Here is a 17,151-nt window from a genome sequence, read left to right on the forward strand (position 1 = left end):
CCACACACAATCGTGGACACACTCTAGATTTACTTATCAGTAAGGGTCTAAACATTTCATTGAATGATATTAAGGATGTCGCACTCTCTGATCATTACTGTATTTTCTTTGATTTATTGATCTCTCCTGCCATTGAAGTTAGATCTGTGTCTGTCAAGAAGAGATGCCTAAATGAGAACACTAGTGTACTATTTATGAAGGCCATATCCCTAAGACCGAGCATATCTGCTGACTCGGTTGATTCTCTCCTTGATTCTTTTAACTCGAAGGTTAAAAATGTAATTGATGATATTGCTCCTGTGAAAGTCAGGAAGAATGGTAAACAAAAAGCACCTTGGAGAAACTCAACAGCAGTGCAAATTATGAAAAGACAATGCAGAAAATCAGAGCGCATGTGGCGAAAGACAAAACTTGTAATCCACTATAACATCTATAGAGACACCATTCGTGCTTTCAATATGGAACTAGGCAAAGCTAGACAGACTTTCTTCTCCAATATCATAAACAGAAACCTAAATAATACTCGAAATCTCTTCGCTACTGTCGACAGACTAACAAATCCCCCAAGCCAGATTCCCAGTGAAATGCTCTCCGACAGCAAGTGCAGTGAGTTTGCTACCTTTTTCTCTGAGAAAATCAATAATATTAGAAAGGTGATCAGCACATCCTTGAGTTGCGCTGGGGTCAGTCAGATCAGACTACAACCTGAGAAAGTAGTTACTATGTCTGATTTTGAAGAAATTGATGGCAAAATTCTGAAAGAAACCGTTCAGCACCTTAAAACATCAACCTGCGCCCTTGACACACTTCCCACATCTTTTTTCAAAAGTGTGTTAAACAGTTTAGAAGCAGATCTTCTAGAAGTGGTAAATGCCTCACTTTTCTATGGAAGTTTTCCAAACTCCCTTAAAACTGCTGTTGTCAAACCCCTCCTGAAAAAGAGCAATCTGGATAAGACTATATTAAGCAACTATAGACCGATCTCAAATCTTCCTTTCACAGGCAAAATCATTGAAAAAGTTGTCTTCAACCAGCTGAACAAATTCTTAAACTCAAATGGATACTTTGATAATTTTCAATCTGGCTTCCGATCGCATCACAGCACAGAGACAGCGCTCATTAAGATAATAAACGATATTCGCTTAAATACTGACTCAGGCAAACTATCAGTGCTGGTTCTACTCGACCTCAGTGCTGCATTTGACACTGTCGATCACAAAATACTTCTAGACAGGCTGGAAAACTGGGTGGGGTTTTCTGGAATAGTTCTAAAATGGTTCAGGTCATACTTAGATGGGAGAGGTTATTATGTGAGTATAGGAGATCATAAGTCTGAGTGGACATCCATGACATGTGGAGTCCCTCAAGGCTCAATTCTTGCGCCACTCCTGTTCAACCTGTACATGCTCCCAATGAGCCAAATAATGAGAAAGAACCAAATCTCTTACCACAGCTATGCAGACGACACACAGATCTATTTAGCCCTATCGCCTAATGATTACAGCCCCATTGACTCTCTGCTTCAATGCATTGATGAAGTCAACAGCTGGATGTGCCAAAACTTTCTACAGTTAAACAAAGACAAAACTGAAATCATTGTGTTTGGAAACAAAGATGAAGTTCTCAAGGTGAACGCATACCTTCACTCTAAAGGTCAAACAACTAAAAATCAGGTCAAGAATCTTGGTGTGTCTTTAGAGTCAGACCTTAGTTTCAATAGTCATGTCAAAGCAATAACTAAATCAGCATACTATCATCTGAAAAATATTGCAAGAATTAGATGCTTTGTTTCCAGTCAAGACTTAGAAAAACTAGTGCATGCTTTCATAACCAGCAGGGTGGATTATTGTAATGGACTCCTCACTGGCCTTCCCAAAAAGACCATAAGACATTTGCAGCTCATACAGAACGCTGCCGCCAGGATTCTTAGCAGAACCAGAAAATATGATCATATCACACCAGTACTCAGGTCATTACACTGGCTGCCAGTTACTTATAGGATTGATTTTAAAGTATTATTACTAGTATATAAATCATTTAATGGCCTAGGACCTCAATACATTGCAGATATGCTCACGGAATACAAACCCAACAGATTACTCAGATCATTAGGATCACATCAGCTAGAAGTTCCAAGAGTTCACTCTAAGCATGGTGAGTCTGCTTTTAGCTATTATGCCAGCCGCAGCTGGAACCAGCTTCCAGAGGAGATCAGATGTGCTCCTACATTAGTCACATTCAAATCCAGACTCAAAACACTTTTGTTTAACTTTGCATTTAATGAATGAGCACTGTGTCACTGTTTGTCCGACTGTTTATCCTGTGTCTTATTTTAGTCTTTATTCTAAACTGTTTTAATTATTTTTAGTTCTTTCTTGTTTCTTTATTTTAAACTGTTCTTTATTCTAAACTGTTTTAATTATTTTTAGTTCTTTCTCGTTTCTTTATTTTAAACTGTTTTGTATATTCTTATTTCTTCTGATTATTTTTAATAGTATGTAAAGCACTTTGAATTACCATTGTGTATGAAATGTGCTATATAAATAAACCTGCCTTGCCTTAAGAGCCGAACTTCGCCCTGCGCCTCCTCCCACTTTGAAAGTACCCTTCCCAGCCTAGATTCAGATGCCTCCCACAGATGGTTCCTCACGCACCCTATGAGTGGCCGTACGAGATTCCCATGCTGACTTTACTCCCTAGCAGGCTCCCAGGGAGAGTGCGGAGCTCTTGTCGGAGCGACCTCGGTCCTAAAACGAACCTTGGGGGTTTTGTCGAGAAGGGGACAAATCCTCCATTAGGACAAGGTTAGAGGGAGAAGGTGCTCCACCTCTTTGCCTCAGCTACTGCACCCCAGGCTACTGATTTTGCTTCCCCCTTCTCTTTTTGATGGCTTTTCTACAATGTTTATGACATTAAAAATAAAACATGTCATGTAATATTACGTTAAAATATGTTTAAGACTAAACTTAACTTGTGCCTCATGTCTCACTTTACCCCAAAGCATTTATCTCACTTTACCCCACCGCCACATTTTAGAAAAAAACGATCTCTCTTAGCAATTCAGGCTTATCTTCAGCATCATCACATGTTTTTATATGTTGGTAGTTCATCAACATGTATGATATAAGTTTTTCTACCTGAATCAATTTGCTTTGGCACAACAGTTGATTAAGTTGACAGCAAGAAAATTTACTTTTACATGCAAAAAAAATATTTTTGTGAAAAAAAACATGCTTACTACAGCACCATGAGGTCCTCTCCTTCATGGCCAAGGGTAAATGAGAGGGGCTTGAAAACATAATGTTCAAATGACCAAAATTGTGTTCCATTGCCTAGATACAGGGGGTGTCTCACATTACCCGATGTCTCACATTACCCCGTTCTCCCCTACGTTGAGAGAAGCAGCGAACGATACCTTTGTTTGATCATTTGAGAAGTGACTTTCTGTTATCAGCCTGTACGGCGTTTACCTTGTTTCTATTAAAAGAACTGTACAGTACCTGCTTTTCGTCTCTGGACCTCTCTGTTTCATCACAATTAAAATGAAAGAGAGAAAAAAAATTCCCCGTCTGTCCTGTAATGGAGATTGAGGTTGTCCCCTAGCACCTGAAATATATTTCTAAAGATACATAAAAATAATAAATTATATTTCAACTCATTTAAACTTTTAAATCGTTAATACTTAATAAACAGGTAACGTGAATGCATAAGACAAGACAGGACAGTTTTTTTACGTGCCAGTGCGACTACGTGTTGTAGAGGTTCCACTGATTTTGCTACAAAGTTGCTCTTTGATTTAGCACTGCCCTTTCTGTTGTTGTGTATAGCCGCTTTTCCACCGAAATTACCCTGAACAATTTGTCCCAGGAACTTTCCCCCAGACCTGTTTCTGTCTGCGATCTAAAGTACCATGAAGATTAGGCAAATATTCCGGTGACGTAGGACTACATGCAACTTTACAGTTCCCACTGGATTTCATCCTCCGAATTTAAGCTTAATAAAGCCTGAACCTCAAAGTCGGTCCATCGGTCGTAGGCTATTATTATTGTTGATTCGAATAGCAGACAACTGTTACTACACGCAACGCAACAGATAGTGGTTGAAATAAAATGCTGCATGGAGTCACCCAATCAAAATACGGCATGAACTCAACCAATCAGCATGTTCAGCACCCAAGTCCCACCCCTGAAAGTTCCTGAACTTTGAAAAAGTACTACCCCGTGAGCAGGGACTTTCGGAGGGGAAAATATTTACCTGGCACTTTATTTAGACCCTGTTTCCTGCGGTGTAATCACACGGAGTACCACCAAGTCCCTAGTTCCTGGGGAAAGTTCTTAAACGCGGCTTATGAGAAACATTAAAGGAATAGTTCACCCTAAAATAAAAATGAAGACTTAATTTACTCACCCTGGTGTTGTTCTAATGGCGTATTCCTAGAGAAAAAATCATTATTTTTTGGTCTGAATGGCGATATATGCCACAAAAGGAGAGTAAATAAAGAAAAATATGTCCAGCTCACGTATTTATTAATCTTTATTTCTCACAACTTGTGTGTCTTTTCGAGTGAGATGGAGTTAACTGCAGTGCTTATACAGTCTCACGAACACCAACGGCCAAGGTAAGGATTTTCTACATTAATAATACATTACACCCAATCATATACCCCAGAACACATGGAATATGACACGCCTCATGGGACCATTCTGTGATTCTTCTGTTTTAAATTCTCTTTTTGTGGTAATAAAGAAAGAATGTAAAATGTGTTAAAAAAAAAACGTAAAAAATACTACAAATTTTAAAATACCACGATATACACTCACCTAAAGGATTATTAGGAACACCTATTCAATTTCTCATTAATGCAATTATCTAATCAACCAATCACATGGCAGTTGCTTCAATGCATTTAGGGGTGTGGTCCTGGTCAAGACAATCTCCTGAACTCCAAACTGAATGTCAGAATGGGAAAGAAAGGTGATTTAAGCAATTTTGAGCGTGGCATGGTTGTTGGTGCCAGACGGGCCAGTCTGAGTATTTCACAATCTGCTCAGTTACTGGGATTTTCACGCACAACCATTTCTAGGGTTTACAAAGAATGGTGTGAAAAGGGAAAAACATCCAGTATGCGGCAGTCCTGTGGACCACCAAAATAAGGACCACCCTAGTGTGCAGTCAAAGAAACATCAACAACAAAAAACGTAATTCTAAATATTTTTCAGATGCGATACTTTTATTTTTAAAGACGTGCGTGAAAGTTGTTGACTCTTCTGTCAGACGCAGGCTGTGTCTGAAATCTCCCCCTATATCCTCATTCACTATTCCCTACGTTACTCCACTAATATAGTTCACTTGAAGGAGGGAATGAAAACAAGTGAGCAAATTCATTTTCAAATTGAGAGCGTCTGAAGGGCTGCCGCTTTTGCGTAGTCTGTGCTTGCTGTATAATAATAATAATTCGATAATCCGAATTAGCAATAATTCGGTGCCAGGCTAGCGCGAGTCAACGGTAACTGCTAGCCTGCCATTAAAACAGTTTTACCCACTCCACAGTACACCAAAATCAAATAAATTATAACGCCAGACTATCGATGTAAATGTCTGTTGAGAGAATAATGTTAGAAATCAAACTACCCTTTCATTGCATTGCAATAGTTGTACTTTGTTCCCTGTATTTATTAGCACAGTCTACAGCAGCGGCGGAGTGATATTAAGTTACCTAGGCAACCGAGACTACTACTAGCTAGCTAGACGTCCCGACTGTAGTGCGCTTCTGTTCTGTGTTTACTTTTCGGCGCAGTACAAACCGGAGCAAAGTAAAATTCCGCCGCTGCTGAGAAACTAGTTCCTGTAAATGTAATGCGATTATTGAGATGCAAGAGTAGTTTGATTTCTAACATTATTCTCTCAACAGACATTTACATCAATAGTCTGGCGTTATAATTTATTTGCTTTTGGTGTACTATGGAGTGGGTAAAACTGTTTTAATGGCAGGCTAGCAGTTACCGTTGACTCGCGCTAGCCTAGCACCGGCGAACTATGCAACTGGGAGGACTGGGTGAAAATTTTTGAAAACTGTCTCCACTGATAAATAACACCCAGGCTAACTTGGAAATGAGGTCCGATGTCCAAAATCCTGAACCACCCCTTTAAATAGTGCCATGTTTAAGGCTATAGAGCAGGGGTGTCAAACAAGTTCCTGGAGGGCCACAACCCTGCAGAGTTTAGCTTCAACCCTAATTAAACACACCAGATCCAGCAAATCAATGTCTTCAGGATTACTAGAAACTTCCAGGCAGGTGTTTTTGGAGCTGGTTGGAGCTAAACTCTGCAGGACAGTGGCCCTTCAGGAACTGAGTTTGACATGTTAGAATAATGATACTGACATGCTGACCTGACAAACTCTTATCTGACTGCAGATACTGAATCAGGACAACACATTTTTCTCATGCACTCTTTACTTAAACTGCAGCTATGTCTGAAATCACCCTCTATAGCACACACACACACACACCACCAGAAATATTAAGATCATTACTTCCAGTAAATTCAGAAAGTTCATAAGAAACATAATATATTTCCAAAATGAACTATAGGATATAAAGGAATTACAGAAAAATCTTTGTTGTGATGCCTGAAAAAAGTGTGAGCAGCATTCATTTAAAAGTCAAGGTGTTTGAATACTTGATGCCACTGATATAAGAATTTTAAATGCATTCTGAAAACAAGGGTAGAAAAATCCATAAATCAAAGGATTACAAGTAGAGTTCAAATATGCAAACCAAACCAAAGCATCAAAAAAATCAGCAGGGGTTAAAATTGTGAAAAAAGGGCTGAGAGCAGCAACAGTAAAAAAAGGCAGCCAGCAGAACAAAAAAACACCCATGACAATGGCCAGAGTTTTTGCTGCTTTTCTCTCTCTGTGAGCAGAGCTTTGGCTCTTCAACCCTCCTGCTGCCACCACAGTAACTCTTTCTGACATTACCTTTGCATGCTTTTGTGCAACATGGAATATTTTCATATACAGAGAGCACATGATTGCCCCGGGAAGAAAGAATGTGAGAATTGGAGCTATAAGACCCCACTGTTTGTTAAAAAACAGAACACAACTTCCCACACAGTAAACCTGCAATATTAGCATTTCTAGTCCAACTGCATTTATCCCTGTAAACACAATAGAAAAGCTGTAGACAAATGAAAACAGCCATGTAAATGTAGTAAATACAGTTACAGTGTTGTTTGTGACCCTCATTTTGTATCTTAAAGGATCACAAATGGCCCAGTACCTGTCAATAGATATTAAACTGAGATGCAGTATGGAAGAGATACAGAAGGTCAAGTCTAAACTAGAATGCACTTTACACACAAAATCTCCCAGATACCAGCAGCCTTCAACAGATCGCACCATGCTGTACGGCATAACCAAAGAGCCCAGCAGACAATCACTGGCTGCCAGAGAGCGAACGATCAGATGAGTTGGAGACTGTAGATGTTTGAAGTGAGTGATGGAGATGATGATCAGCAGATTCCCAAAAATTGTTGTGAGGATCATCAGCACCATGAAAACATACATTGCCACTTTAACTACAGTAAGACGATGCAATTTCACACAGGAGTCCAGCAGGAGTGGATAGCAGAGAAGCACATTCTCAGAGTCAGTCACATTTGACATCATCACGTCTACTACAGATGAGATGATTTTTTTAATTGTAATAAGGCAAAGGATAAGCAAAATAATTTTGTAAATGATAGGTTGGTAAAGGGCAACATCCAAAGAAATGTTTACATATATATAGTACATCCCCATCTGGTCTAACTCTATAAATGGAGTATCTCAGTCTTGTTCATATATACTCTCAGAAGTTTGAGTTAACTCCCCCTACATCTGTCGATGTAACCCATAGTAACATAAACAACAAAGTCAGGGTCAGTACTCTGAACATCACAAAACAAGCAACTAAAGTCACAACAAAACAACAGAAAAAAATAAAAGCAAATAGTAAGAATAAATGACAATTTTTGAGAGATTTAATGTGTTCTCTTATTTGCAGTTGATTTCATCTAAGGCTGTGGCTGTAAGTCCAGGCTGGGCCACAGTAACAGATTTTTAAAATCTTACAAGATTTTCAAAATGTGAGAGATCACAAACATGACCATAAAAATCATAAACTTAACCATGTTGTTCCTCTAGTGTGTGGGGTGCTGTGTTGTGAAAGCACACCACGCACTAAGATACTTATTCACAAACAGCCAGATTCCTTCCTGTGAACATGGGAAATCTCACAAAATCTCTCGCATAAATCATAAACAAACATCGGCTGGCTTTGTTTTTTCGGTGTGTTCCGCCACCATTGGCTATAGTCAGACGCAAAGTCAGTACACGAGAATAAGAGCAAAAGTGATGAAAGTAAGCAAAGAAGTAATGACGGCACAGACAGAAGGCTGTTCTAATCTTACGTCATCTTACCTGAGCATTCCACTGCGCAAATATTTTCATAATAATATGAGCAAAGTGGAATAAAGAACGTTATAAGCATGATTGATATTCAAAACGTTAAGCAAGCGTTACTTTGTTTATGGTTTGTATAGTGTTAGTTTTCATTTTCACTTTTTGAATGATGAATATAGACGAATATGTCTGCTTAAATAGACAGTTATCTCCTTTACACGCAGGCGCAGAATGCGCATGATAGTTGACCAGCACACACTCCAAAAATGTGGCGAAGTCTTCCTTTTTATAGTTGTGATTTTAGAACTGGTCATTTTGGAGGAGGATTTTTTTTTTTTCTAGTTCTGGAAGTTAGAATATGTATATTATATAATTTATATTTTTATATGATCAATGCCTTAAGGGTTAGAGGACACATGTTTCAATAAATAACATACTTTTTTGTTATTATGGTTTACATGGACTAGTGTACAGGGGTTACCTCGAATCTGTGAGGCGGGCTTCAGTAGTTGTTGTGTTTCTGCTCTGGGGCACGTACTATGATGGTAGTTAAACAAACTCAGGGTTACAGGATTAGTTTCGAGTTGACAAAACCAAACCAATCCAATCAGACTTTGTTGGTACCATGACGCTGATCATCAACTTTCTCTGTCAACATAGGCTTTGATCCTGAGTTTAGGAGTTTAGGTTTGACATCAGTAGTGAACAGCCAATTACATGCTGTGGAACAGGGAAACTGTGATTCACTTTTCGCGAGAGAAACAGCGCGGTTCACTTCTCTCTTCTGCAGAATATTACGAGATTAAAAAATTCCCCAAAAATGTTGTGAGGATCATCAGGACCTAGAAAACATACATTGCCACTTTAACCACAGCAAGACATTGTACTTTAGGACAGGAGTCAAGCAGGAGTGGATAGCAGAGAAGCACATTCTCAGTGTCAGTTTCATTTGAAGTCATCACGTCTGCTCCAGATGCTGAGATGATTTCCCTTGTAATTGTAAAAAGGCAAGAAATCATAAACATAAGTATAATTAAAACAATTTTTAAATAATAGTCTTTGGTAAAGACCAACATCCAAAGAAAGGTGTAGATACATGCCCATCATAGTACATGCCCATCTACTTTAAGTCCCTAAAATGTACTCCGAGCAGCTCAGTTGTGTCCATATATATGCTCAGATTCGAGGTCACCCCTGTACACTAGTCCATGTAACCCATAGTTACAAAAATATGGTATTTATTGAAACATCTGTCCTCTAACCTTAAAGGCATGGTCATATAAAAATAAATAAATAAAAGAGTGTGATATAATATACATATTCTAACTTCCAGAACTAGAAAAAAAATATCCTCTTCACTCCAAAATGACCTTTGAAAGAATGTTCAAAATGACCTTTGAACTAGTTCTGACAACACAACCATAAAAAGAAAAAACATTTTTGGAGTGGGTGCTGGTGAACCGTGATTCCCCATTCACCATTTGTCTGGCTGAGGACCACACCAGCCCCACTCCACATCCAGAGACCAGCCATCCATTGCCCGCGAGCTGCACGGTGGAGTTGCAAGAGCCCACAGCAGACTATGGAGATCGGCCTGCCATGATGGACGAGCCCGAGCCTACAATGAGGACATAAAGTGACATCGCCCCGGAGCCAGATCCACACGGAGAGTCTGACCAGGTGCGTAAGCGCAACACCTACGTCACAGAGGGAGTGCATGTGGAGTTCGAGGGCTGTGAGGGAAGCCCTGCCCACAACCCCGCCACTTTGGAGTATATGGTATATGGCCTCTGTAAATTATATGGACGAACTATTGGAGGTGTTTAAAGGGATAGTTCACTTTGAAATTAAATTTTGGTATGTTTTAGCTTACCTCAAGGGCATCCAAGATGTAGGTGTCTTTTTTTCCGCAGTAGTTTCAATTTTGATATTTTTAGGTCAAACCGTTCTTGTCTGTCAGTCATTTTATGCAGGTCTATGGATACTGTCTCAAAGAGCATGCACAAAGTCCAAATTAAAACAATTCCCCATCGTCCAAATTAAACAATTCCCCATCTTAAGTACACATTGATGGCCTAAGACACGAAACGAGCGGTTTGTGTGAGAAAACGAACAGTATTTATATCGTTTTTAGCTCTTATAACACAGCCGCGTCCAAATGATCTGAGGGCTCGGGCGGGTATAGATATATACACGATGTCGCCTTGGCTACGGTTTCGTTCCAATGAACTGCAGTAGCGAAGGCGACATCTAGTGTATACATCTATACCCGCCCGCGGGAGGGTATAGATATATACACTAGATGTCGCTTGGCTACGGTTTCGTTCCAATGAACTGCAGTAGCCAAGGCGACATCTAGTGTATACATCTATACCCGCCCGAGCCCTCAGATCATTTGGACGCGGCTGTGTTATAAGAGCTAAAAACGATATAAATACTGTTCGTTTTCTCACACAAACCGCTCGTTTCGTGTCTTAGGCCATCAATGTGTACTTAAGATGGGGAATTGTTTAATTTGGACGATGGGGAATTGTTTTAATTTGGACTTTGTGCATGCTCTTTGAGACAGTATCCATAGACCTGCATGAAATGACTGACAGACAAGAACGGTTTGACCTAAAAATATCAAAATTGAAACTACTGCGGAAAAAAAGACACCTACATCTTGGATGCCCTTGAGGTAAGCTAAAACATACCAACATTTTATTTCAAAGTGAACTATCCCTTTAAGGAGGTAAATTCCCTGTTTCTCCTACCTCCGCTGGTTCTGCCCATCCTTGAATCTCCTGTTTCCCCGCTGGTTCTGCCCAGCCCTGAATCTCCTGATCCCTGCTGGTTCCGCCCAGCCCTGAATATCCTGTTTCTTTCACCAGTTCACCAGTCCCTTGTGGCCTGTGCTCCCTATGATCCCTCCCAGCCTCCTTCTCCTAGCTCCTTTTCCAAGATCAGCCAGTTCCTCAGCCTGCCTTTGTTGGTTCCCTTCAGCCCCTCTGCATTTCCAACACCTTAGTGTGAGGAATGGCATCGGACCTTCTGTCCTACAGCTCTGTCCACTAGGGAGGTTCCTCTGGCTCCGTTTCCTGCCTACGAGCCTGGAACGCAATTTCTACTGAGGGGGGCCATGGACGAACCATTATTTTGCAATTTCTACTGAGGGGGTCACACGGATTTGCACTGGCCTGCAGCTGTATGGCTGTATGCACTGCATATACCATGAGCACTCCAACTGACCTGGGAAAAGTTTTCCATGCAAATATTTTAGCTTATTTAATATTTATTTAATATTAAATATTTAGTTATTGTGTGTCACGTTTTTCTGTAGACTGAACCAGTGATTCCAATCATCAGTGAATTAATCATTCTTCGATTCGAGTCAATGCATTCTTTTCAATGAATTAGTCAAAACGGTCTGAATCCATTCCCATTCGTTCGGACTCTCTTGCTGAATCATCTGAAGCTATTTTTTAGTCAGCAAAACAAACAAACAGTATTGGCAGAAAAAACAGCGCTTTTTATTATGTGAATAGGCACTAGACTGATGTCTTTGACAATTTCATTCCTTTTGCAGTTTTTGGGTTTAAAAATCTTTAAAACGTGTCAAGAGATACAATAATTTTGCTCTGCTCTACCGTTGCTTTCACATATCTTTTGGTACGAAGAGTCTCATTTGTGTATAATAGTTAGGCTACAGTATGTGAGTTAAAATATGCAAACCAAATTACAACCTCAAAAACATCAGCTGGGGTTAAATAATTGTAAAAAGGGTCGAGAGCAGTAACAGTAAAAAAAAGGCAGCCAGCAGAGATAAAACACACCCGTTACAATGGCCAGAGTTTTTGCTGCTTTTCCTTCTCTTTGAGAAGCGCTTTGGCTCTTCAACCCTCCTGCTGCCGCCACAGTCATTCTTTCTAACATTACCTTTGCATGTGTAACCCGGGTCTCAGGTAAGTGTAACTGATAACTAATTTAATTAGCAATGGATTAAAAGCTGGGCTAATATCAGAAACTCTAGGAACAACTACGGAGCCTGAAGTAGTAAAAGGTCAGTGTGGCGAGCAGGACGAGGCAGAGGGCCGTGGGAGAGCGGGACAAGGCCGGTGGCGTGAATACTGATGAGCGACACCTGCGCGACGCACCGGTCTCGTATCTCTCATGGAGGAGCGGAAGCATAAAGGAGGAGCGACAACAGTGAAGAGAGAGAGAGGAACAGGCCTGTTCCTCTCTCTTCACTGTCTAACAGCATCACTGTCTAACAGCCTGTGTTATCTGTTAATGTTATCTGGATCTGATAGATGGTGTTGTGTGAACTGGCGGATCCTGTCCCACTCTTTTTAAGATGAGGGGTCGTCACGCAGGTTGCCAAGGGGGCGTCGCGATAGTGCGTCAGCATCTCCATTCTGCTTCCTGGGGAGGTACTGGAGCTTAAAGGAGAAGGTAGAGAGAGCAGCTAACCACCTGTAGCTGGTTGCATCGAGTTGGCTGAGGTAAGTATGTAGGTAAGGGGATTGCTGTCGGTGACCACTGTGAACTGATTGCCATAGAGGTAGTCACTGAACTTCTCTGTTACAGACCATTTCAGCACTAAAAACTCGAGCTTGTGAGCTGGATAACGGGACTCACTACGTGATAACCCTCTGCTTGCGTAGGCGATGACACGCAGCTGTCACTCCTGCTCCTGATATAAGGCCGCTCCGAGGCCGGTGGAACTTGCATCCGTGTGAAGGATGTAAGGGAGTGCAGGATTTGCGAAGGCCAGAACTGGGGACGTTGTCAACTTGCCGATAATCATCTCGAATGCCTGTTGGCAGGCGGGAGTCCAACGGTTTAGAAATAGTTATTTGGGGTGGTAGTATTGGCCACTCCTTTCCTTGGACTTTGGGTGCTTCCCTAGAGGTGGGTAGCCAGATGTTAAGTCATTCAGGGGTTTCATTATACTTGAATAGCCTTTAATGAACTTCCTATAATACCCATAGAATCTGAGGAAGGCTTTCAACTCTTTTAGATGCTGAGGGACTGGCCAGGTCTTTAGCGCTGCAATCTTTTCCGGGTCGGTCTCCACTCCCTGCTCTGAGACCAAATGCCCCAAGTACCGGACTGAGGACTGAAAGAATCTACATTTTTCTGGGGACAGCTTGAGCCCATACTCCTTCAGGCGGTTGAGAACCTTGGTGAGTCTGGCTTCATGATCTTCTAAAGTTTTCGAGAAGACTATCAAGTCATCCAGGAAAACGACAACTTTCTTCAAGTGCATGTCTCCCATGCACTTTTCCATCAGTCTCTGGAAGGCACTTGGGGCATTTGTCACTCCCTGAGGTATGCGATTAAACTCCCAGAAACCAAGTGGGCATACGAAGGCGGTCTTTGGCTTGTCAACCTCGTTGACTTCGATCTGATAGTAGCCAGACTTTAGATCGAGGACGCTGAACCACTTGGAACCAGAGAGTGCTGTGAAGGTGTCATCCATCCTCGGAAGTGCATAAGCATCTTTCACCGTCTGCAGGTTCAGTTTCCTGTAGTCAATACAGAGGCATACTTGGCCATTCTTCTTCCTGACTACAACGATTGGAGAGGAGAATGGAGACTAACTTTCACGAATCAGCCCTGCATCGAGAAGCTCTTGAAGATGCTGACGAACAGCTTCTACGTTGTGAGGGTGTATCGGCCGAGCTCTCAGTTTGAATGGTGTTTCATCGGACAGTTTGATGTGATGCTTGACTTTGTCTGTCCTTTCAAAGTCAGTGTTGTTCTAGGCGAAGACCTCAGGCATGCTATTCAATTTTCAAGTAATTCTGTCTTTCCATTCTGGAGGGACCGGGGACTCACCAAAGTCAAAGGCTAGGTCAGCTGCCTTGGAGCGTTCTGTTTGAGACTGATTGGTCACGCTCTGTTTGTGAGACAGAATGGCCTGGATTGCACTGAGCTCAGCAATCACACTCTTAGCTGGGATAATAATGTCGTGTTCCGACTCATTTGAGACCACAACTGGTAGTCTACCTGGTAGATCAACGAGACAGGGCTTTACTAGCAGCCCTCCAGGCAGAGAGGAGGATGAAGGGTACTCCATGATAGCAGACCTCTCAGTATGGAACTCTTTAACTGATGCCACTCCCTCCCTTTAACTTGATGCAACTGTTCCTCCAGCTGGAATGAGTTTTCTGTCTCTGCCTTGCATCCTCACCAGTCCGATGTTACTGTCATGGCTTTGTTCCTGTCGCAGTTGAAGTACTTTCAGCACCGTCCTGTAGCCGTTTGGGACAGGATGGTAGCTTGCTGGACTTTTCTCTATGCACATACCATACGCTACATCGAGTGTGTTTGTACCAATCAGTATCCGGTACCCTGAAGTGCCGCTGTCTGGAACAACCAAGGCCAATGTTGGGACTTCATATTCAGCTCCAAGGAACTGTTTTGGGAAGGTGATTGTGACTGCAACACTTCCAAGGTCGGGCACAGATTCACCATTGGCCCATTCAACTTTCAGAAGGTTATAGAGTGGTTCGATCTGTTGCTTAGGTATGTATTCGTCATAAAAGGACTTGGTGACTGTGGTTACTTGCGAACCTGTGTCAAGAAGACAGCTGAACTGTTTGCCCTGGATGGTAACTTGGCCTGTACTTTTCATGCCTATAAGTTTTTGCGGGACTCTGAAGGGGTGTTTTCTAACATTATATAGGTTCAAGGCAGCACTAAACTTGGGCTTGGCATCACTTTTATCCTTAGCAGGGCGTTGGTGAACTGCTCCAGCCTCAGTTTGCCCTGCAACTGAGACTCCATCTAAAAATCCCTATTGTCTGGTGAGTGTTCTTTAGCCTCCCAGAGGCGCCGCTTTTCTCTCAATTGATCTCTTTTTTCATTGACGAGAGTGGGGTTTGGATTGATACTGCAAGCTGAGGAGATGTGACCGTCCTCGCCGCAGTTGAAACAATATCAAGGTCTCAGCTGGGTGCTTGTCTTTGAGTTAGTAGGTTTCCAGCTTGGTGCTCTAGGGTCAAGTTTAGATGCTGGCCCACCTGATGGATGCTCAGTGTTCCCTTTGGTCTTCGGGGCCTTCTTGGCTTTCTTAGACATCAGCGTGGTGAGTTGGATCTGCAGAGATGCCACCTGCTGTTTAAGCTCTGTCAATGGGTCGGACTCAGGCTGGAATGCTGCTTGTTGACTGCAGACGCATACACTCTGAGAACTTGCCATAGCCCGCTGCTGGTGTAAGCCAAGGTGCTTCCTCATACGTGTGGCTTTAGCTGCCTGCCTATCCTCCTCAGTGTGGATTAATAACAGGAGCTCTGAAAATGCTGGTGGGTGACTTTTCTTTTCTTCGAGGTTGAGGTCAGAGAGCAAGGGGTTGTCCCAACACCCGCGACAAAACTGTTTGAGAATGTGTCTATCTGCTTCTCCAGCAGCAGCTCCTCCTCTCTTAACAGCAAGGTTCAGGGCAGCTTGAAGGAGGCAGAGAGTAGAGGCCTTTTCACCAGGATCCTGAAGAGTATTCATAAACTGGGCGAAAAGCTCCTCGCCGTCCTCAACGGTTTCAAAGTCCAGCAGTTGAAGGTAGGTTTCAGGAGTAGCTTCAGGGCTGAGTCTTTTGACAATATCTGCTGCAGGGGAGAGCAAACTTTCAAAGATTTTCCGAGATTTCTGAAGATTAGACAGGGTGGGGTCTTTCCTGAGAAGCTCAACATGTGAACGCCATATGTCGTAGTCTGTCTCACTATTGGGTCTGGGGAGCTTGCCTGAGAATGAACGAAGCTTGATGGGAAAGTGTGAATGTGTGTTTAATTCATCTCTCCTCACAATGTGCTCAACAATGACCTTTTGAATTTTAGGTGGATTCAGGTCGCTCTTCACAACGGACAGACTTCGCTTCACATCAGCTGGTGGGCATGGCTCAGCACCACTATGAATGAACCTTTCCTGAGAAGAATCTGAGAGCAGCTGGAGATGTGGGGGTTCAAATGAGTCAAGAGACGTGTTGAGCTGTTTGGCTCCAAACTCATTATCACCACTGCCATCAGTCTCGATTGTCTCACTGATCTCTGACATCATGTCTTTCAGCACCTCTTCGAAGCCTCTTCCACTCAGTTTCGCTAACTTCTTTATTTCATCAAGGTGGGCTTTGGTAACACTGCAGCCAACTTTAGTGGCTTGAACGTAGTATTTTACATCTGGATTGTCTTTAAGTTAATGTGTGTAGGGCAGAAGAGGCTTCAGTAGCCTCAAAGGCTTCAATAGCAACACCATCTTGATACTCATTAATCAGGTTTTTATAAAACTCTGAGTTAATGTCAGTAACTGGGACAAGTCTCATGGAGCCATACTTCTTAAGGAAGTATTTGATCTCCTCATCTTCTGGTGATTCATTACTGCATTGGGGACTTTGATACCTGAGCTCATTATGAACTCCATCTTTAGTAAAGAGTGATCTATAAACAGATAACAAAAACTTACACACTTGTAATGTGGTTCACTGCTAACACATAACCAGGCTCCTGGCTGGCTTGTCACTTGTAACCTGGGTCTCAGGTAAGTGTAACTGATAACTAATTTAATTAGCTATGGATTAAAGCTGGGCTAATATCAGAAACTCTAGGTACGACTACAGAGCCTGAAGTAGTAAAACGTCAGCAGAGAACAGACAACACAAAACAGGTAAGTTTGAGAAACGTATTATACAAAATTAAAGACAGTTATTTATACTCCCTGCCTACCTA

The 17,151-nt window shown here is 41.9% G+C and overlaps 1 long non-coding RNA gene and 1 pseudogene across 2 annotated transcripts in view; both read right to left on the minus strand.

The window, feature by feature from the left end:
• Positions 1-17,151, minus strand: part of LOC307168678 — a 380,672-nt gene that overhangs the window by 96,537 nt on the left and 266,984 nt on the right. The gene's annotated exons all lie outside the window — the stretch shown is intronic.
• Positions 6,654-7,672, minus strand: LOC307168580 (trace amine-associated receptor 4-like; annotated as a pseudogene). Its single transcript has one exon. The product of its transcript is annotated as a trace amine-associated receptor 4-like (transcript).

The sequence above is a fragment of the Squalius cephalus genome, assembly GCF_949319135.1.
Source record: "Squalius cephalus genome assembly, chromosome: 12".
Classification (NCBI taxonomy): Eukaryota; Metazoa; Chordata; class Actinopteri; order Cypriniformes; family Leuciscidae; genus Squalius; species Squalius cephalus.